Raw genomic sequence first — 18,565 nt, forward strand, 5'->3', positions numbered from 1 at the left:
GCAACTCAAAATGTCCTCTTATTAATGGCTTATAACTGCTCTATAAAGCATTAGTAAATTATTTATTAATCCTTAATGAGCAATTTTTCGCCACTCTTTAGGTTGCCTTATTGGAGAGTGGTACCTCCAACATGAAGCATGAATAAATGATGCATTAATCATTACTTACATCTTATAAACTTGTGAGTAAGTGATATTTCATTTTTAACCCCTATTTTACAATGAGGCAGTGTTTTTTCGTCAGGAATATTCTCAGCATCATTATCATCAGGATCATCTTTTCTATAACACGTGCTGCTGCTGCTGCTGTTATTAATGAGCTATCTGAGTGTGATATGAAACGCCCAGTGTTTGAATTTTAAATGTGTCACATGTTCCAGTCCATCTGCCGTCTCTCTCCCCGCCGTCAACACAAGGCGCAGTCAGCGCATTGAGAGAACTACAGGCTGCAGGTATTATCAGTCAGATCAAAACGCAGACAACAGCCCAGAGAATAAGCAAAAAAAAAAAAAAAAAAAGATTTTTCCTCCGCTCTGACTGGATATCATCTTCTCTCTTACCATCAGCGCGGTGTGAGTGGATTTTTTATTTAAGCGCGTATCAGGATAGAGACTCCATGAAAGTTCATACCTGTCTGTCTTCTCAAACTTAAAATAGATCACATTTGGAGCTGATCGATGCGAGAAGCCAGTGAAGCTGCTTGCTCGCCTGTAGTGTGGTCAGACCGGGCTGTGAGCGGCGGAGCGGTTGCGCGCCTCGGTCGGTTTTTACGCGCAAAGCAGAGAGAAGTGACCAGGCGAGGCACTTTACGGGGAACGCAAGACTGGAAAATGGAAATTACAAAACGGTGTTGGAATAAAGTGAAAACTACAATGCCTTGATTATCTGCTGCATCTCTTGGACAGAGAGACGGTTAGAAAACGCCCAATACAAGAGGTAAGAAGTCGCATTGAGCCACACTGAGTCCTTTAATAATCTGTTTTGTGGATGTGGACGTGTAACTTATAATACTGTACAGACAGTAGCAGACAGCTATAATACATGTGTAGCTGTCTGCAGATGTTGCAGCAGGGGGGTCGATTAATGTGACACTTTCCTCTGAGTGTTAGTTAGTGTCATTTTATTTCTGAATCCGATGCTTCTATTATCTTTTCGCCGTATCCGGTCCGCCTATATCATACTGCCAGTTTAGCTCAAATGGACTCGGGGATCCGTGCAGTGCTCATCAAATGGAGTGGAATATCATCGCTGAGAATTTCAATTATTCCCCCCCCCCCCCCTCCCCTCCAGGATCCCACGCCGCTGTTAAAGTACTGTATGATAAGAGATTCTCTAGTAAAGATACACAGCGCCTCTCAGCTTCACAACAGCTCCCAGCTGTCCTTCCATTCAGCTCAACTTATTGCTGCCAGACAAATGAAATACAGCTGGAGTGTTTAGTCAGCATCATATGTCAATATTCATATAGCCTCTGAGAGTGTTTTTATATTTGCACAGAGGCAGACAGTGCACTGTAGCAGCATACAGTCTTAATGGATTGTGAAAGCACATGGAAGTTGTTCCAATGCCTGTAATGATCAAATCAGCTGATTAAAAGCCAACAAAGGCAGCCGGAGGTGAAACTGTAGCAGGTGAGGACAATCTCCAGCTTGATCATGTTTGCAGCTCGATTATTGAACAGTGTGCACATTCAGAATTAGATTCTCCTCTCTTGTCTTGTTCTGGCCTTGGGGGCTACAAATTGTGAATGTGTGTGTGTGTGTCTCCTTTGTGGAGACACTCACAGTTCACGACCTTGACTTTTCCCATGCTGCTTGATCAGGTAACCAAGTGTGTGTGTGTGTGTAGAGGGAGCATGGCCTTGTATACCTGACCTCAGTAGTGAGGCAGCCACAGATGGGGGCTGATGGGTGGAAGTTGTTGACAGGGCTGCAGCTTGCTTGCAGAGGATTGGGATATAAAGGCAGGCAGCGTGGATTCAGGTGAAGTAGCATGCCAAGCGAGGGAACCTCCGGTCCTAATCCCACTGTCTACTAAGAGATGACCTTTGGCTCACGGGGATTACAGCCATACCCTAATTGACTTACCAACTAACCCATCCAACACATATTTTGGTGTCATGCTAGAGGTGGCTGAGCTGCAGGAAGAGACCAGCCGAGCACACAGCACTGTCCTGATCGTTGGGGACGCAGAGGGGACATTAATCTACCTCGTCGTCCATCACTGAGTTCCCAGGCCGGGTGCCACAGTGAAACTGCTAATCCCTCAGTAATCATAGCTTAAATTTGTCAGTGCTATGCCTTGCTTTACCTCACTGGTGCACTAAATGGGATATGAGCAAGAATGCTCTACTGCGAAGCATGAAATATGTCATCAGGGAGCTGGGTTATTTAGTTTGTCATATTCCAACATTGCAGAAAATGTCGTGTCAGAATGAGAAACCGGTTTCCTGCTATCTTACATCCATGCTATTGTTCCTGCTCATCACTGGGGATCTGGTAAATACTGGTCCCAGCTCACAGACGATTATCTGCGCTGTAATACTGTTTGGATGACAGCATTATCACCTCTCCTGAGAGGGGATCTGTTGTGTTTGTGGGTTCTTTTTTGCTGCTTAATGTCCTGTAAGCACAGTGGTGGCCAGGTTGGTCTTTGGGCTCTCAAATAATACCTTCTCTAAGCAGCCCCTGGGCCTCTCAGCGGATCTGCTGGCTATAAATAATGGCACATATGTCACCATGCTCTTGGCTGACGTACACTAAGCCCCATCCTGAGCTCCATAGGGACCAGCAAAGAGCTGCGTCTCTGTCTTGACTGAGGCCAGAACACACACTATAGCATACCTCACGCTCCATCAACATCCTCCTCATTTTGTCCCTACTCTCTGTCATCTCTGCTCATCATCCCTCTCCGCAGTCATTCTCTGAATCAGCCTCCACCTCCTCTCCTGCGCAGCCTGTGAGGAGACGGAAGAGCAACATTAGTAACAGCTTGTTTGCTTAACACTATCTTACTGTATGTGTTTTAAGAGTCCAATCACTGTGAGCAGCAGGAGACAGGAGCAGTGCTCAGGTTGAGTCCAGACCCATTGAGTCATCAGCTCATAGAAGTGGCAGCAGGGTTTAAATGACAGTGCAGCAGAGTCATGTACACACATGAATCATAGTTTGTATGTCTGACCCCATGTTCACCATGGAGATGATCAACAGCCTGTTTATTCCCACAAAAGCAGAATATGATGGGTTGATTCACCCAACTATTTTGATAATTAATTGTTTTGAGTCATTTTTAAAAAAGAAAATATCCGAATTCTGATTACAGCTTCTCAAATATGACTTTTTCTGCTTAATATCTTTGGGTTGTGGACTGTTGGTTGGGAAAAAATAAGACAATCGAGGACATCACCTTGGGCATGGGAAACAGCGACATGTGGGAAACATGTTTCACCATCTTATGACATTTTATAGACCAAACAACTAATCAATTAATTTCAATTATCAACAGATTAATCAATAATGAAAATAATCATTAATTGCAGCCCTAAAACGAACCCTGTATCTAAAAATAATGTTTGTATACTACTAATTTGCAAAAGCAAAAACATTTAATCAAAGCTTAAATGATTAGACAAATAATAAATTAAGCTTTGATTGACTTTGATTTGAAAATTATATGAGCAACTATTTTGACTGATAAAATTGTTTAGCTTATGTCTTTTACACAACAGTGGGAAAAATTCACTGCTTCCAGACTCTCAGGTGTGAATATTTTAGGTTCATCTATGAAAGTAAACTAACTTGTCAGCTCCTGACTCTTCTGCCAGCTAAAGCATGATTCAAGTTTTATTGCTACATTTTTATTGTTTAGGCCACTCACTTGCATAGGATTAGGTAAACATGGCGCCCTTGGTCAAATATTGAACATTGATACAGGATGTGTTACTTTTTCTGTATTTAACCAAAACAACCAGCTTTGCCTAACCAGGGTCCTTTGGTTTTCCAAACCTAACAATACAAGGTACTCAAATTCTTGTGCTTTGTACAACCATCTTCTACCCCGACCACTGACCTATGACTTCTGTACAGTACAAGAATCAAGCACTTCTTTAGAAAAAACATAATCCAGACAGCACTTACATTTCCTTCAAAACTCATTTGGGAAAAAAACTTGTATAATCTAAAATTTATACAGTGGGTGACAGGGTCAGAAAAATACAAATTTGGCAAATGTGATAGAATATGGAAGGAGCTGAGGTGGTTGAATGTGATGGCATAGGCCAGACTCGAACAGCTTTGATCTCTTGGTTATTGCCGCCTGAATTCCTCAATCAGGAATGTACAAAACCTGTTACTTATTATTAATGTGATGCTGGAGATGTGACTTTCACCTTCCAGTAAAGGCTAATGACTTATAAAAAGACCATAAAAAGGAAATAATTGAAAAAATATTCTGATCCAACAAAGACCCCAACAACCAATTAGTGGACTAATTGAGTAAGAGGGGGCCTTGTTATGTTTCTTTCTATTGCTGATGATAAGGTTTGGTTTGTGGAGACAAACTTTTGTTGCTAGTGTGAGCAGTGTGTGCCTCTGTGGTGCCCTGAGGTCCAGCATTGCTTTAATGTCACAGTTCGTCTGACCTACTGTTGTGATGGTCAGTAAAGGAGCAGTCACTGAGTCGGTTGCAGCTGAAAGGAATAAAAGGCTGGAGGTAGAAAGGGCGATGCACAGCGGGACTCTGCACCATCTACTTCCCTCTCCCCGGATGAGGCCTGATGTCAGACTCTCATCTGTTGCTATGGACGGCTGCACTGTCCCCTCATTTGCCATCGATTCTGCCTCTCAGTGAACATCCCCAAAGCTGGGATTATATAGTCATGCCTGCCAGTTCTTCAGCCTCAATTTTCTCCAAGAAAAGCTGCATGAGTGGATATGTATGAGAGTCTAGTGTTCATACTCCTGAGTGATCTGCCTTGGACAGTGTGTGTGTGTGTGTGTGTGTGTGTGTGTGGTTGGCAGGCTGGCTAGAAGGAAGTAACATGCAGCATGCCAAACCTTCTTTGCCTCCTCCTAGGTGGCGGAAGCAGCATTTGGGTTAGTGGTCTGTTGTCCATATGCCCTCCACCTGCCTGAACTAACACATGACCATCTGGGTAAGATTAGCATTTCCTGCTCCAGTGTGCACAAAGGATTACACAGTGCTCCTTCAAAACTAACACCAGTGGGAGGGTCTCCAGGTGGGTCTCCAGCGAGAAAGGTGCAATGATTTCAACATGTTTAAATGGCTGTGTTATTGCACAGCTGTGAGTGTTTTGAATTTGAATTAGCACTGCAATTTGTTTAGTTAAATTTATTTGATTCTATTCTAATTTAAAATATATATTTTTCTAAATACATTGTCTGTATGTGTAGCATGGAGGGGGCTACAATTGTGCAATCCTGCATTGTATAATGACAATTAAAATTAACTCTGAACCTTGTAAAATAATTTTACAAAAATGATTTTTTTTTTCTCTGTTTACATCATTCAGCAGTTTTTGGACTGAACTCACAAACTAAACCAGGAACTAAAGAGCTCTTTTTGCACAGCGTGAGTTTGTGTGTCCATGAATGTTTGAACCGCAATTTTCACACACAAGGAATAGCAACACAGAGTCATCCTGTTGTTCTTTGTGTTCACTGTTTCTGTAAATGTAATCAATAAATACGCAAGAGACATGCAGAGGTGGAAAAGGAGACTGAAAACTGCAGTGCTCTGTATGTTTTACAAAGAGATACGTAAAATTTCTGCTTTATAAAATAATGAAGGCTCAACTCAACAAGGAACTATCCACTGGGAACTCTCCTAAGCCCTTTTTTGATCAAAAAGTTCCAGAAACTATGGAAACAGAGGAACTAAAAGTCAGTTCTACCCCCAGGCCTGGGACTTTTTTGGGGACTGTCCTACAAGAACTAATTTTAGTCCCTGGTTCCTCTAGTCAAAACATAGGTTTAGTTCCTGAGGTCCTCAGAAGGTTCCTGGTCCATTGGGAAAGTTCCTGCAGTGAAAATGCCAGCATTCTATTCAGTTGAAGCTCTGTTGTATCTCATGATGGGCATTTGTCATTATTGTTCATGTTTTGTAGATTACATGATGGATCTGTTAATACATTATTATTATTATTGTTATTACATTTTCCCAACTTTTGGGACACAGTCCAACTCCACTGAGAAGACAGAGTTTGCCCTGTTGTGTATATAGGACAAGTGAGAGTGCACACACTACCATCAACAGAAGCCAAACAGCAGCTAAAATGATCTGTCCCAATCCAGTGTATAAAGAGTGAACTGACCTCAGCCTCTGTAAACACAGTGAAGCAGGTCTGTATGAGGCCACCAGTACCAAAGTTCTGGCACAGAGAGGAGGAATGGAAGATAGAGGCAGGAAATGAGGCTCTGGCATGTTGTTGAGCTCAGTCCTGAGGGACTGCTGTCTGGCTCTGTGAGTGCTGACCTGTCAGAGCCAGGATTGGGACGGCCATACGAGAAGGGATCAGAAATCATGAATAAATGAGCAGGGGCTTTGGCCTCAGGCCCACAATGCTCACAGACACTCGAGATCCAGAGAGGATTAGGTCTGGTCTTCATACAACAGTGCAACGGACACATCAGGGACCTGACTATCAACATTTCATTCTAAATTGTCTTTTATCATTTTTAGTTACATATTTTTCTGACTGTTCAATCTATAAAATTTGAAATAAAAGTCAAAAAAGTGACTCTCAAGGGATCACTACCACATGACTGACAGAGGCTGTTTGTCAAAATAAACTCTATATATTATACTTTAGTTGTACTATATGATATACTTAATATATTACTAGTGATACAAGAGGAGAAATTCTTGCATTTGAAAATATGATTTTTTTTTAAAATTATGTGAATAATACTTCTTAGCTTCCTAGAATACTTAGAACAGAATCATCTGCAAAGAAAAACAGAAACACACAAAATAACAAACCATACAGAAATATGCAACACATTACATAAGACTAGATTATGAATCCCAGCAAGAGTTGTTGTTGCCAAGGTTATAAGTATTGCAAATCCAAATAATTTCATGTGCTATTAAATATTAAAATGTTATGATTTAGTAATTTTGATGGCTCTCTTAATGTGACTTTACTTCTCTGTGTTTATTCCTTTTTTTAATAATTTTTTGGTCACCTAATCATTAACACAGATCTTGTGCGTAAATGTACGTATATATTTTCTAAATATCTACACGGTTGGTTCGTAGATTAATATTAATGTTATACATGCACAATAATATGTATCTTTGGTGAACACAATGGAACTGAGTGGTCCTCAGTTGCTGTCCACACTCACACAGATACATACTCAAAACCTTAAATATCTAAGAACTGATTATGTCAAATTGTTTGCTTATTTTATTTGCTTTTTAAAAATATTTTTTGTGTCTTTTTCCTTTAATATACTTACTTATATAAGCATTATATTTTCATGAGGCTTTTTATTTCTTTATGATTTTTTGGGTCTACTTTACCCTGTTATAATATTTTTTGAAAACTAAATAAAATATGATTCACAAAAAAGAACAAAAACAAATGTAGACCCAAATGCACAATAAATAAACAATAAATCATAGTTAAAAAGCTACAAAAAGAATTGATCATTTTTACTCTTATCGCTGAGTGAACTTTTCAAAGTTGTAACTGATTATTTTTGTAAGACTGACTGAATTGATTAGTTGACTAATATTTTCAGGAATAGTAAATACAGTTATGAAAATTCAATAAGCCCCAAAGATAAACAGTAACTGTAATAGTGTCAGATTGTCTGGATATTGTTATATTGTTAAGAAACTAACATCACACTATGTACTGAATGTATGAGACCAAATTTGCATTGAAATGCGCATCCTCACTGTTTACCACAACAGCCTCTCCACCCTCCACTCTGCTGTTTCTGTCACTTGATCTTCCCCTCACCGCCATGTATCTGTAACATAAGGATCCTCTCAAATCAGATTATTCAGGCTGACAAGAAACCCTCTTTGTTTCCTGAAATGAGGTCACACAACTGCGGCAGAAAAATCGGTCAAGAGAAAAGCTTTTGAGATGTCATCTTCTAATCAGAATATGCTTTTCTCATCGGAAATCCCACTGTCCTCTGGCTCTAAATAGATCATGAGGCTCTGCCTGCTCATTGTGTGAACATTCAGCATAAGCAGCTTATTCCCTGGCTGCAATTGCTATTTCTTAAATTTCCACTATCTAGTAAATAACCTGCAGTATTTGTCTGTGTGAGCTGCCCCTGTGGGACACTGAAATGGCCAGGAGGGTAAAGAGATATGAAAATAGAGACACTGAGCTGTGTGTCTTGAGTCAGAGAAGACCTCCGTCAGCTCTTTCAAATGTGGCCATGAAAGGATACACTCTAAACCATCAGATTTATGACTGCTCCAGTTGGCCTTTGTATAATTTTTACTTTGCATTGGCGGTCAGAAATTCATTGCCATTCCTCAGCCATGTAGAGACGAATGGTGACAAACTTCAAGGCAAAAGAAGGAGAGATGAGAGAAGAACTACAAAATAAAAAAAAAAAGTTTTTAAGGTCATCTAGTTTTGGTTAAGGTTTTTATCCATTTAGAGTTAATTCATGATTATAAATGATGACTTCTCAGGAATCTATTAGGGCTGCAACTAACAATTATTTGCATCATTGGTTATTATTTGCTGTTTATATACTGTTTTTTTTCCTTAGACCCATAGTGTCTTTTTAGTGTTTCTTGCTTAGTGCGATCAGCAGTCAAAAATCCAAAGAAATTCAGTTTACTATGTATGACACAGAAGAATTTCAAATCATCACATCTGAGAAGGTGCAACCAGCAAATATTTGGTCTTTTTGCTTAAATGACTAATCAATTAATCAACTAATCGGCATAGCTCTTGAATATATCAAAACAAAGTTTGATTCAAAACACAGATCTTAAAATGGTGTTGATCCTAATATTCAATGGTATCCTTCCATATTCCTTAGATTCCATATTCCACATGTCAGTGGAATATTTTTAGTAGAACAACAATTCTTCATTGTAGTTCAGTGATCCTCTGTTTTTCAACATATCCTACAGTTTTGATATGACTGATGGTTAAGCTATGTGAGCGTCTGCCCAGAGGTGACCTGTTGTTATTACTGCTGCTGTGGCAGAAAAGGAAAATCCATTACATGCATTTATGTCGGCGTTTCGTTTTGGTAGTTTGTGACATGGAGGCATTGTTCTTGGACTCTGCACTCTGATTTGGGGTTGGAGGTGTATATGGCTGGTTAAGCCACTCGTTAAGCCACCTGCATAGTGACAGTTTGCACTCTGCTTTGTTCATACTTCTTGTAAACACAGCTAGACTGTAATCTGCCATTTTAGCATGAAAAGTTAAATATTTATCCAGTTATGGGGTCATATCAATGACATTTTAAGTGACAACATGTTTTACTTTATCGATTCCAGCCAAGGACCTTTTGTTGCACGCCTCCTCTCTGTCCTTCTTCTATCAACTATCCAATAAAGGTGAATCAAATCTTTAAAAAGATGTAATAACAGTTTAAGCTGTGTCACCTACCTTATTTTGCATGAATTCCCTGGTGGAGTATACCAAATGAGATGATGCCTAGCTGATTGCCAGGGGACCCCAGGGCAAAAACTTTTTAACAGGCCCCTCTTGACCCCCCACCATGTCACATTGAAGTTTCTATTTGGTACATTGAACACAGATGACCATCCACGCTGTCACTTTTTTTAGTGTTCACTCTAGAAAGTGAACAGTAAACACTACACCATGTAAGGCACCATGTAAACACCATATAACCTGGAACAATAAAAGTATCAAACTAGATTTCGACAAGGCCACAGGATGAAGTCATAATACAGGACTTGCCTTAGTTGATGTTTTACTTTAGTGGTGCAAATCTTGAGCAAATGGCCAATATGACACACAGTAAACCAGGGACTTTTGGGGGATCTGGGGGTCTGAAGGGTTTGGCATATATCAAATATCTGTAATGCTAGCAAAGCCACATCCTCATGTTTGTTTGTAAAGAACAACACACCCACTTCAACACTTGTCAGAGGTGTAAAGTGAATGAGTGCCTATTGCAAACATGTTAAGCTCAGCATGTACAGTATACTTGTGAGGATGGGAGATGTGAGAATAAAACCAGTGAGAGGTAAAAGGCAAGGAGAAGTTGAGGGAGGTTGATGCATGCAGAGAGCAGGAAGTGAGGAGGAAGAAGAAAGAGCAAAGTGTCTTTTTTGGCATCGCACAAACAGACCCTCCATCCTCTCCCTCTCCTCCCCCTTCATTAGTGGGCCTATCAGAGGGTTACTGTGTCAGCGCTGGTGAGCTGCAGCTGACCTGAAGCCACTCACTGCACTGTGGCCCTTGAGCCAATTAGAGCCTTCACTGGCCTAGTGTTGTTTTCTTCACCTGCCTCTGCCTCTCCTGCATGCTGAGCGCCTGAGCCTGGAAGAGGGGATGCGTTTACTTTTGTTTGTTTGTCTCTGGAGTTCAGCGCACCTTAATTAACTTAATGGAAAACAGGTAGATTGAATAAAAAGCCGATCCTGTTTACTTTGGCAGAGCAAGCGCCTCTCAGGGTCTCTGTTGTGTTGTTCCTGCTCCCTAATGAATGGAGCTCTGTCCCGCCACTGCCCAATCAGCCAGATGATTCCCTATTCCCTCTCATTATGCACACACACACACACACGCTTACACACACAGGTTTATTTTATAAAACCTGGCACTGGAGTTTCTTGGTATTTTTAGCCACTATTTCTATAAACTGCCTTTGTAAACTCAGTGTGTTCTGGCAGAATTTGTGAGTGAATACGGGCAGGCCTTAGGGAGCCAGAGCGCCCGCCCCAGAATAATGTTGCATCTCTAAAGCATTTGACAGCATTGCCCTGTTTTAAGCCAACATTTCATTTTTGTCTGTGACAACTAATCACTGTCACAGTCTGAAAGTGTCCACCCTCTCTTGTTGTTAAAACATAATTAATGCCTCCCTCTCCAGAGATTCATACCACACAAGCAGGCACTCAAGGGGAACTGATAACAGTGTTAGCAGTGTTACCACTTTTAACGTTCTCATTCCTACTGTTTACAGTCGATGGCAGGAGAGAGGATGACATTTCAGAATGTTTAGATCAGTGAATATTTCACTCGAATAGACTGAAATACAGAGTCCTGCATCTTTAGCTCAACTGCAGAGAAGAACCAGGTTTTTATTTAAAACAAGCTTATATAAGAAACAGGTCTGCAAGTCAAAAGCCAGGGCTTCAACCTACCTCTACCTCCCCATCGCAATGACGTCACATTGTTTGCATGCTCACAAACAACCGTCCATTCTATAGCCTTTGTTGATGGCATGTTGTCCACTCTCATAATGTTGGATCAGACACATGTATTTTAGAAGTTGACATTTTGAGTAAATAAAGAGAAAAAGAGGTGAAATCCTACTATTGTTTGTTTACGTAGCCTCTGGAGCTGCAAGCTAACCAATCAGAAGAGAGTGGGCTCATCAGGAGAGGGGTCTATTATGCTCATTTCCAGCTCTTATTTTTATTCTGGGACTCCACCAGAGTGGCTTTGCATGATTCACAGTTAAAAAAAAACTCCTTATTTATCTCATGTTGGCACTTTATGCACACCCTCAGTTCAGCCTCTGTCTCTTACAAGCAGTCTTAGCTCCTGTCTCTTTAAGAACCCCCTCCCCGTGAGCCCACTCTTTTCTGATTGGCCAACTTTCCAGAAGCCTGCTGAGGGGCAGCCGTATCACAGTCGTGTTAAGTTGCCGCTGATGCAAACCTAACATTTCTTGGTTCACTGCTTCATATTAAAAGCTTTTAAATGACTAAACAATGTGAGCCTTTTATTGTGAAGAATTTACAAGAAATTAAACATGTTCATCACCGAATTAGCAGAGCTTTGTTAGCAGCGCTAAAAAACGGTTGATACAACAACATATGGAGATATCTGGAGCTCTTTGTTGAGCAGATGAGTTAGAAATAATACAGGGAGGAATAGTATAAGCAGAAACAGCCACAGTGATGATGATACTTGATGAAGAGCTGCAGACGACCAGCACACTTCCAACAGGTGAACCACTTATTTTACTTTGCTGTGCTGTGTAATGGAGTCATGGCTCAGTGTCACTACCCTCAAAACAATGGAAAAAATGCCATAATGCCAGCGGAGCGGAGCAGTGAACTTGCACAATGTGTGTGGAGCAGTTGACCATATAAAGAAATCCGTCACGAGCCGATGACGGCTTGGGCTGAAAATAGAAACAACTGTTGGAAACCAAGCATTCAGAGCAGTCTGAAGCCTTGAGTTTTGCTCACGGGGATAACCTCTAAATACGTTTACATCATTATTTGAGTCAACCACGTTAACCACTTTTAACATCAACATCCGCCATTTTAACATTATATACTGAAAATAAAGAAAAGAATATAGGTCCCCTTTAAAAAGACAGGAGCTAAACGGCCTATTTCAGACAGAGGCTGAACTGAGGGGCTCCAAAAAAGGGCCAGTATAAGATAAATAACTGTAAATCATGCAAATATATTCCAGAAGAGACCCAGGATATAAGGTCAAGTCAATTAAGCAATATTACACAAGAGGGTGTGCTTTACCATCATTGTTGGCATGAGTTCCATAAGCATCACTGAAGTAATATTGCGATTATATAACAGTTACCAACAACAAAAAGGATCCATATTGTGGGGCAATTCGCTCTTAAAATAAAAAAAAAACAACTTTTTGCTAGTGTTATCTCTGTTTCCATGGAAATGTAATGAAACCTAGTTTACCACTCCAGCAAGCAGGCTGATCCTTAGTAATGACCTAGCAACAGAGACGATTTCTAGTCTCTGTTGAGTCAGCCAGCCAACTTGAGCTAATGCTTTCTAGAGATCGTGGGATTCCCCAAACAGAATAAATACCACACATATTCAATTCAATTCAATTTTATTAGCTAGTAGAGGCATGTCGCTGACTCACTGGCACAGCTGATGGAGGATGCCATGATGGAGTGGAAGCTAAGATATACTCTCAAATGGGGGAAATGGTTAAGTCTTGTTGTGTATGAGGGTGTCGGGTAATGATAAAGAGTGGGGGATTTGCAATTTGTGTGTGTGTGTGTGTTTGTGTGTGTAACTAGTCCCACAGTCTCAAAGTTCAATCCACTTGGTAAAGGATCCATTTTGTTTTCCCCACGACCCCAAACCAGTTCAGTTCAATCCATTTTCACAAACATAAAAGAGAGACAACTCAAATGTCCACTCTGGGTTTTACCGCTGATCCCCACAAAACAAAACAAACCGAAGACACTAGCGAAGCAACAAAGTACTTAAAATAAGTACAGCAGAAACATCAGATAGGTTGGACCACTGTGTTTAACTATATACAATCAAATGTTACAGATACGGATGAAAATGACAACAGAAATAAACCAGTTTGCCAAGTTCACATATCTCCTCAATTCAAATCATCTGCCAGTTGTCTAACCAGAAGTGACTGTTGTTGTTAGTGTGACGTCATGGTCTATAGTTCTAATGAATGGCGGAGTAATGTTTTTAGTGATGAGGCATTTTTCATTGAGCCCGGCTAGGTGTGCTATCATGCTGATTTGAGCATGTTCTAAATGTCTTGTTGACCAATCAAATTGCTTGGTCGGAACTACCTGTTGTATAATTTTTATTTCGTATAGCCCAATATCACATATCACAAATTTCCCTCAGGGGGCTGTACAGTCTGTATGGCAATGCAACATCCCCTATCCTTATACCCCCGATTTGGATAAGGAAAAACTCCCCCCAAAAGGGAAAAATATAGACCTGGAAATGTGCGTTATATGTCCCCTTTAGAAAATAAAAAGTGAGCAAAGCAGAGTGGTGAGTATGATATGATCCTGTTCTTGTACTGATGGAATTAGTGTTGTGGAAATGGACATTACACTGGCTGAATGTGGTGAGTGAGGTAATACTATAGGTAATTCGAACCCCTCACCCCTTTACTTACCTTACCAGCCTGGCTGACATATCAGCTGATATAAGATTATCACAGATACAGGATATTGGTAGCAGTGTATCGACTGATAAGTAGCAAAAAATGTCAAATGTCAGTTTGAGGTAAATCTACATCTACATGTTTTGAAGTGTTTGGCCTGGTTCTTATATTCTTATAGTTACAATTACACATAGTTCTTATAGTTACAGTGACACATTACAAACTTGGCTCCAGCAAGTAGCCCTTCAGATGTGCAGGTCCAGTTTACGAGCTCATGATTTTTAAGAAAGCAAGAATTTGCAGACTCCTTCCACTTTAGCATTGCATCATATTTCAAGCTACTAATAGTGTAATTGCAAAAAAGCTTACTCTCTTCAGCCTGTGGTATAACGTGAGCCTAATGACCAAGTGTTATGTGGGAGTGCTAGAGCTTGTTTATTTTGCTCACACAGATGCATTGTGTAATTGATCTGCTCACTGCATAGCTGGTGATGTGAGACAAACCCTGAAAAGAGGACGGAGGAGCCCAGGGGACTGGAGCAGCAAAAAAAGGCTTTGAAGTGAAGCTAATGGTGGAGGAAGAAATCAACCTACATACTGTACAGTACAGCACAGCACAGCAAAGAGCACGTGTGAGGGCTATTCATGGCATGCTGCTGTGTGTGTGTGGGCCTGTGTTCTGCATCTGGTATTCTCACTGTGCCACATGTGCACAATAATGCTAAAATCCACACTGGTGTTTCACAAGCACACTCATTTACTAGTCACTGGGTCAGAGGATCTTTGAAGAAGATTAAAGTCAATTTTTGTTCTTTTTTTTTTTTTTTTTTTCTTTTTTCTTTGGTCGGGAGATAATTTCAGTTCCCTACAGTATAGTGATGCTCACTGCGAACACAAACTAGTGATAGTCTTTATATGAATAGTGACTGATTTTTATTTTTTAGAACAGGCTTATATATGAGACAGACACCAATTCTGTCAGAACAAGAGTCATGTCACCATTCTGCTGCTCTGAGTTTCTCTTTTTCACAGAAATACAACTCAACTTCTCTATAGAAATACTAAGTCAGTCATTTTTTCCAATGAGTCATAATGGTCTCAACCTTTAAATTCAGACTCTCTAATAAGTGTGCTGGTGGTAATTTAGAAAATTATTGCTCCATTAGTAAGATTGTAAGTACCTTTGATGTCTGCCCTGTGAGTGTTGACTGACAGCTGTGATTGACAGTTGGCTCACCTGCTGCTCTCCCCACTCTGGGACTCGCACTGAGTCAGACTACTGTTGCAATATTTCACTAAGTTTAATGTTACTTGATTATGATACCTGTCCTGGCAGCACAATTTAGCTAAAGTAGCTAACATTAGCTCAAGTGTGTATTCTCAGTAAACTAGCTTGGGTGTGTCTTGGGGTGTGTCACCAGAGCATGAAAGGCAACACCCTGCACTCCTTAGGTCTTGGTGCTATGGTGCCCACCATAAGCTGCAACTCTGGGCTTCAAACCAGCTCCAATACAAACCAACTGGTGATGTCACACCTCACTATGTATTTACAGGCTGTGGCATTATCCCTGCCTTTTCTGGCAGGCTTTTAATGTGGAAAATCTGCAGGAAGTGGTGAGCTTCATTGACAGTAGCTTAACAGTGATAAAACAAGGCTAGGTCAAACATAGTATATGGACTGTGTATGGTCAGTGTGTGAAATTGTGGCCAATTTGTTACAGTGATAGTCAGTGGTAGTGTCTATAATGTGAATTCCTGGATATTAAATGCTCATCTGCAATTTTCTGTCGTGGTCCCAGTAATATTTGTTGTTAAAGTGTACTGACGTAGCATATCACTTGACATGGTAAAGCAACATTTGAGTCAAAAAAAAGGTATAAATACAGTTGCAAGAACAATACTTTCCACTCATATCTTGGGATGTTTGATTTGAAAGTGAATTTATTTTAATTATAGCTATTCTAATTCTCTGTTACCTCCCCCTGCTCTTTCATCTGTTTCTATCTACGGATGTCTGAAACATATGGTCTCATCCATATGTTTACGTAGGATTAGCATGTTAGGCTAACAGTCCATTAGCTGTGTGACTTTATATCCATGCCATGACATCTTTCAGAACACACAAACACCGTAAACACACCTGTCACCTGCCCAGCATGGTGCTGTTAAACCAGAAACAATGCGGCTACATCTTATTTTTATACAGTCTATTGGCTCCACACAGCATGGCATGGCTATGCTAACGATGCTATCCATGCTGACTACCTGCAGTGCAGGCTGGTAAAATTGATCCGTTGTGTCTCTTTTTATTTTTTCTTTGATTTTTGTCATGCCAAGTTAATTCATCATGTTACTAAAGTTATCAGTCTTGTATCTTAATTAAAATACGTTTTGGACATCATTACATGTTAATGTAAGTCAGTGTAAGCTACAAAACATTCATAAACTTAGCATGTGGATCTGAGCCACTGTGTGAAACAGTTTTGTCAAAATGGAGGTTGTGGGGTAAAACGTGCTAGAGATGTTGGGGCAAGTTGAGTTAATGGCTCAATATACCCCCAAAACTTTAAATAGGCTACATATGTACAGAATAACGAGTGTATTTAAGTATTATTTTCTGATATTCTAGAGACTACAGACACTATTCATGTTAATATTTGATCACTGTTACAAGTGTGACAGGGTTGATGAACAAATATCTAATTGTTGACTAACGTTAAGTTTTAGTCAGACACAAACAGGCATACATACAGACGGGTGACAAATAAAAGAAAAAAACAACATAAAGTGTCTTAGTAAGGTGTTGGGCCACCATTTGCCACCAGAACAGCTTCAGTGCTCGTGGCATTGATTCTACCGTTTCTGAACTCTACTGGAAGGATGAACACTATTCTTCAAAAAGATATTCCCTCATTTAGTGTTTTGATGATGGTGGTGGAGAGCGCTGTCTAACACGTCAGTCCAAAATCTCCCATAGGTGTTCATTTGTGTTGAGATCTGGTGACTGTGAAGGCCATAGCATATGATTCACATCATTTTCATACTCATCAAACCATTCAGTGACCCCTCGTGCCCTGTGAACAATTGAGGCATTGTCATCCTGGAAGAGACCACTCCCATCAGGATAGAAATGTTTCATCATAGGATAAAAGTGATGATTCAGAACAACTTTGTATTGATTTGCAGTGACCTTTCCCTCTAAGGGGACAAGTGGACCCAAACCATGTCAGCAAAATGCCCCCCATAGCATAACAGAGTCACCAGATCCCCTCACTGTAGGGGTCAAACATTAAGATCTGAACTGGTTTTTCCTTTAATTTGTCACCTATCTGTATACACAAAAGCACATTTACACACATTCTTACAGTAGCTAACACACAAAGATCATATATTAATCTTTACTGAAAATGTTTAGGTAACATATTGAACAACAGGACACAAACATATCGTTTTACTTAAAAGTATGAGTTTTTGTCTTTGTTAAATTGATGGCATTAATAAAGTTACAGTAGGTGTCCAGCAGCGTTTCTGACAGTCATTTCATATTACTGAGGATGGTCTCAGGGATTAGTTCACCCTCATGCAGTAATGTATAAAATATGCAGTATATTAAACATTATACTGAATTTACCACGTAAGTCAATATAGCTCAGGTAATTCCACTAGCCACCTCTTATTTACCCATCATTCACCTTGTTTGTGCTGGTAATCACATGGCTATTCTTTGAGACATTATTTTGTGTACTGTTACTTTTCTTTTTTTTTGTTGAGAATTTACATTTTTTAATGTTTGTGAACACTCATTATTCCTACCATCTTTGTAAACAATAATGCAATCTTAATTAAAGTCATATTTCCATTGTAATGTTACCAACCATGCCCAACAGCCTAAATTAATCATTTTACTATCAAACACTCACATCACTGCACAATATTCCTGCAGTGGTGGCTACAGCATAAGAGGTGGGATTCAATCTCATAATCAGAGTTATGCATCTGTAATTATGATGGAAAGCGCTCATTTTTAAATACAAATAATAAATCAATCATGGATTTTTTGTTACCATCTTGTTCCTAATCATATGAAATAAGACACATGAAATAAAAAACATTATATTGGACTGTTGTGGAACATTGTAAAACCTGTGTAGTAAAAATATTTTTGAAAGTGATTCTTCATTCTTTTGTATTCCAACAGTGTTGTACAATGTAGAAGCCACTCTGAGTGTTTCACATCTGCACTTAGGCCCATTGGGTAAACATATCTGCTGAAAGTAGGACATGCATTTCATACATTTCAAAAAATTGATTGTATTGGTTTCATTTTTAGCATTGAAATGCTAAACAACAATGTTAAGTGTGAAAATTGGACCTGAGGTAGCATTCAGAGCATCACTCTCAAATGGCCCCCTTTGAAATTCAGAATTGTGCCTCGTCAGATTTTCATGATCATGGTTCCTGCTGACATGGAACAGACTTCAACATTCAATGTAT

At 39.9% G+C, this 18,565-nt stretch overlaps 1 protein-coding gene across 2 annotated transcripts in view; it reads left to right on the forward strand.

Moving 5' to 3' along the window:
* Positions 1-448: 448 nt before the first annotated feature.
* The window catches only part of lrfn2b (leucine rich repeat and fibronectin type III domain containing 2b), a 171,923-nt gene continuing 153,806 nt past the window's right edge, over positions 449-18,565 (forward strand). For both annotated transcript variants that reach the window (XM_044330008.1, XM_044330007.1), the window contains exon 1: positions 449-936. The gene's annotated coding sequence lies outside the window, so the exon portion shown is untranslated. The remainder of the gene's footprint in view (positions 937-18,565) is intronic.

Source organism: Thunnus albacares, chromosome 16 (assembly GCF_914725855.1).
Source record: "Thunnus albacares chromosome 16, fThuAlb1.1, whole genome shotgun sequence".
Taxonomy (NCBI): domain Eukaryota; kingdom Metazoa; phylum Chordata; class Actinopteri; order Scombriformes; family Scombridae; genus Thunnus; species Thunnus albacares.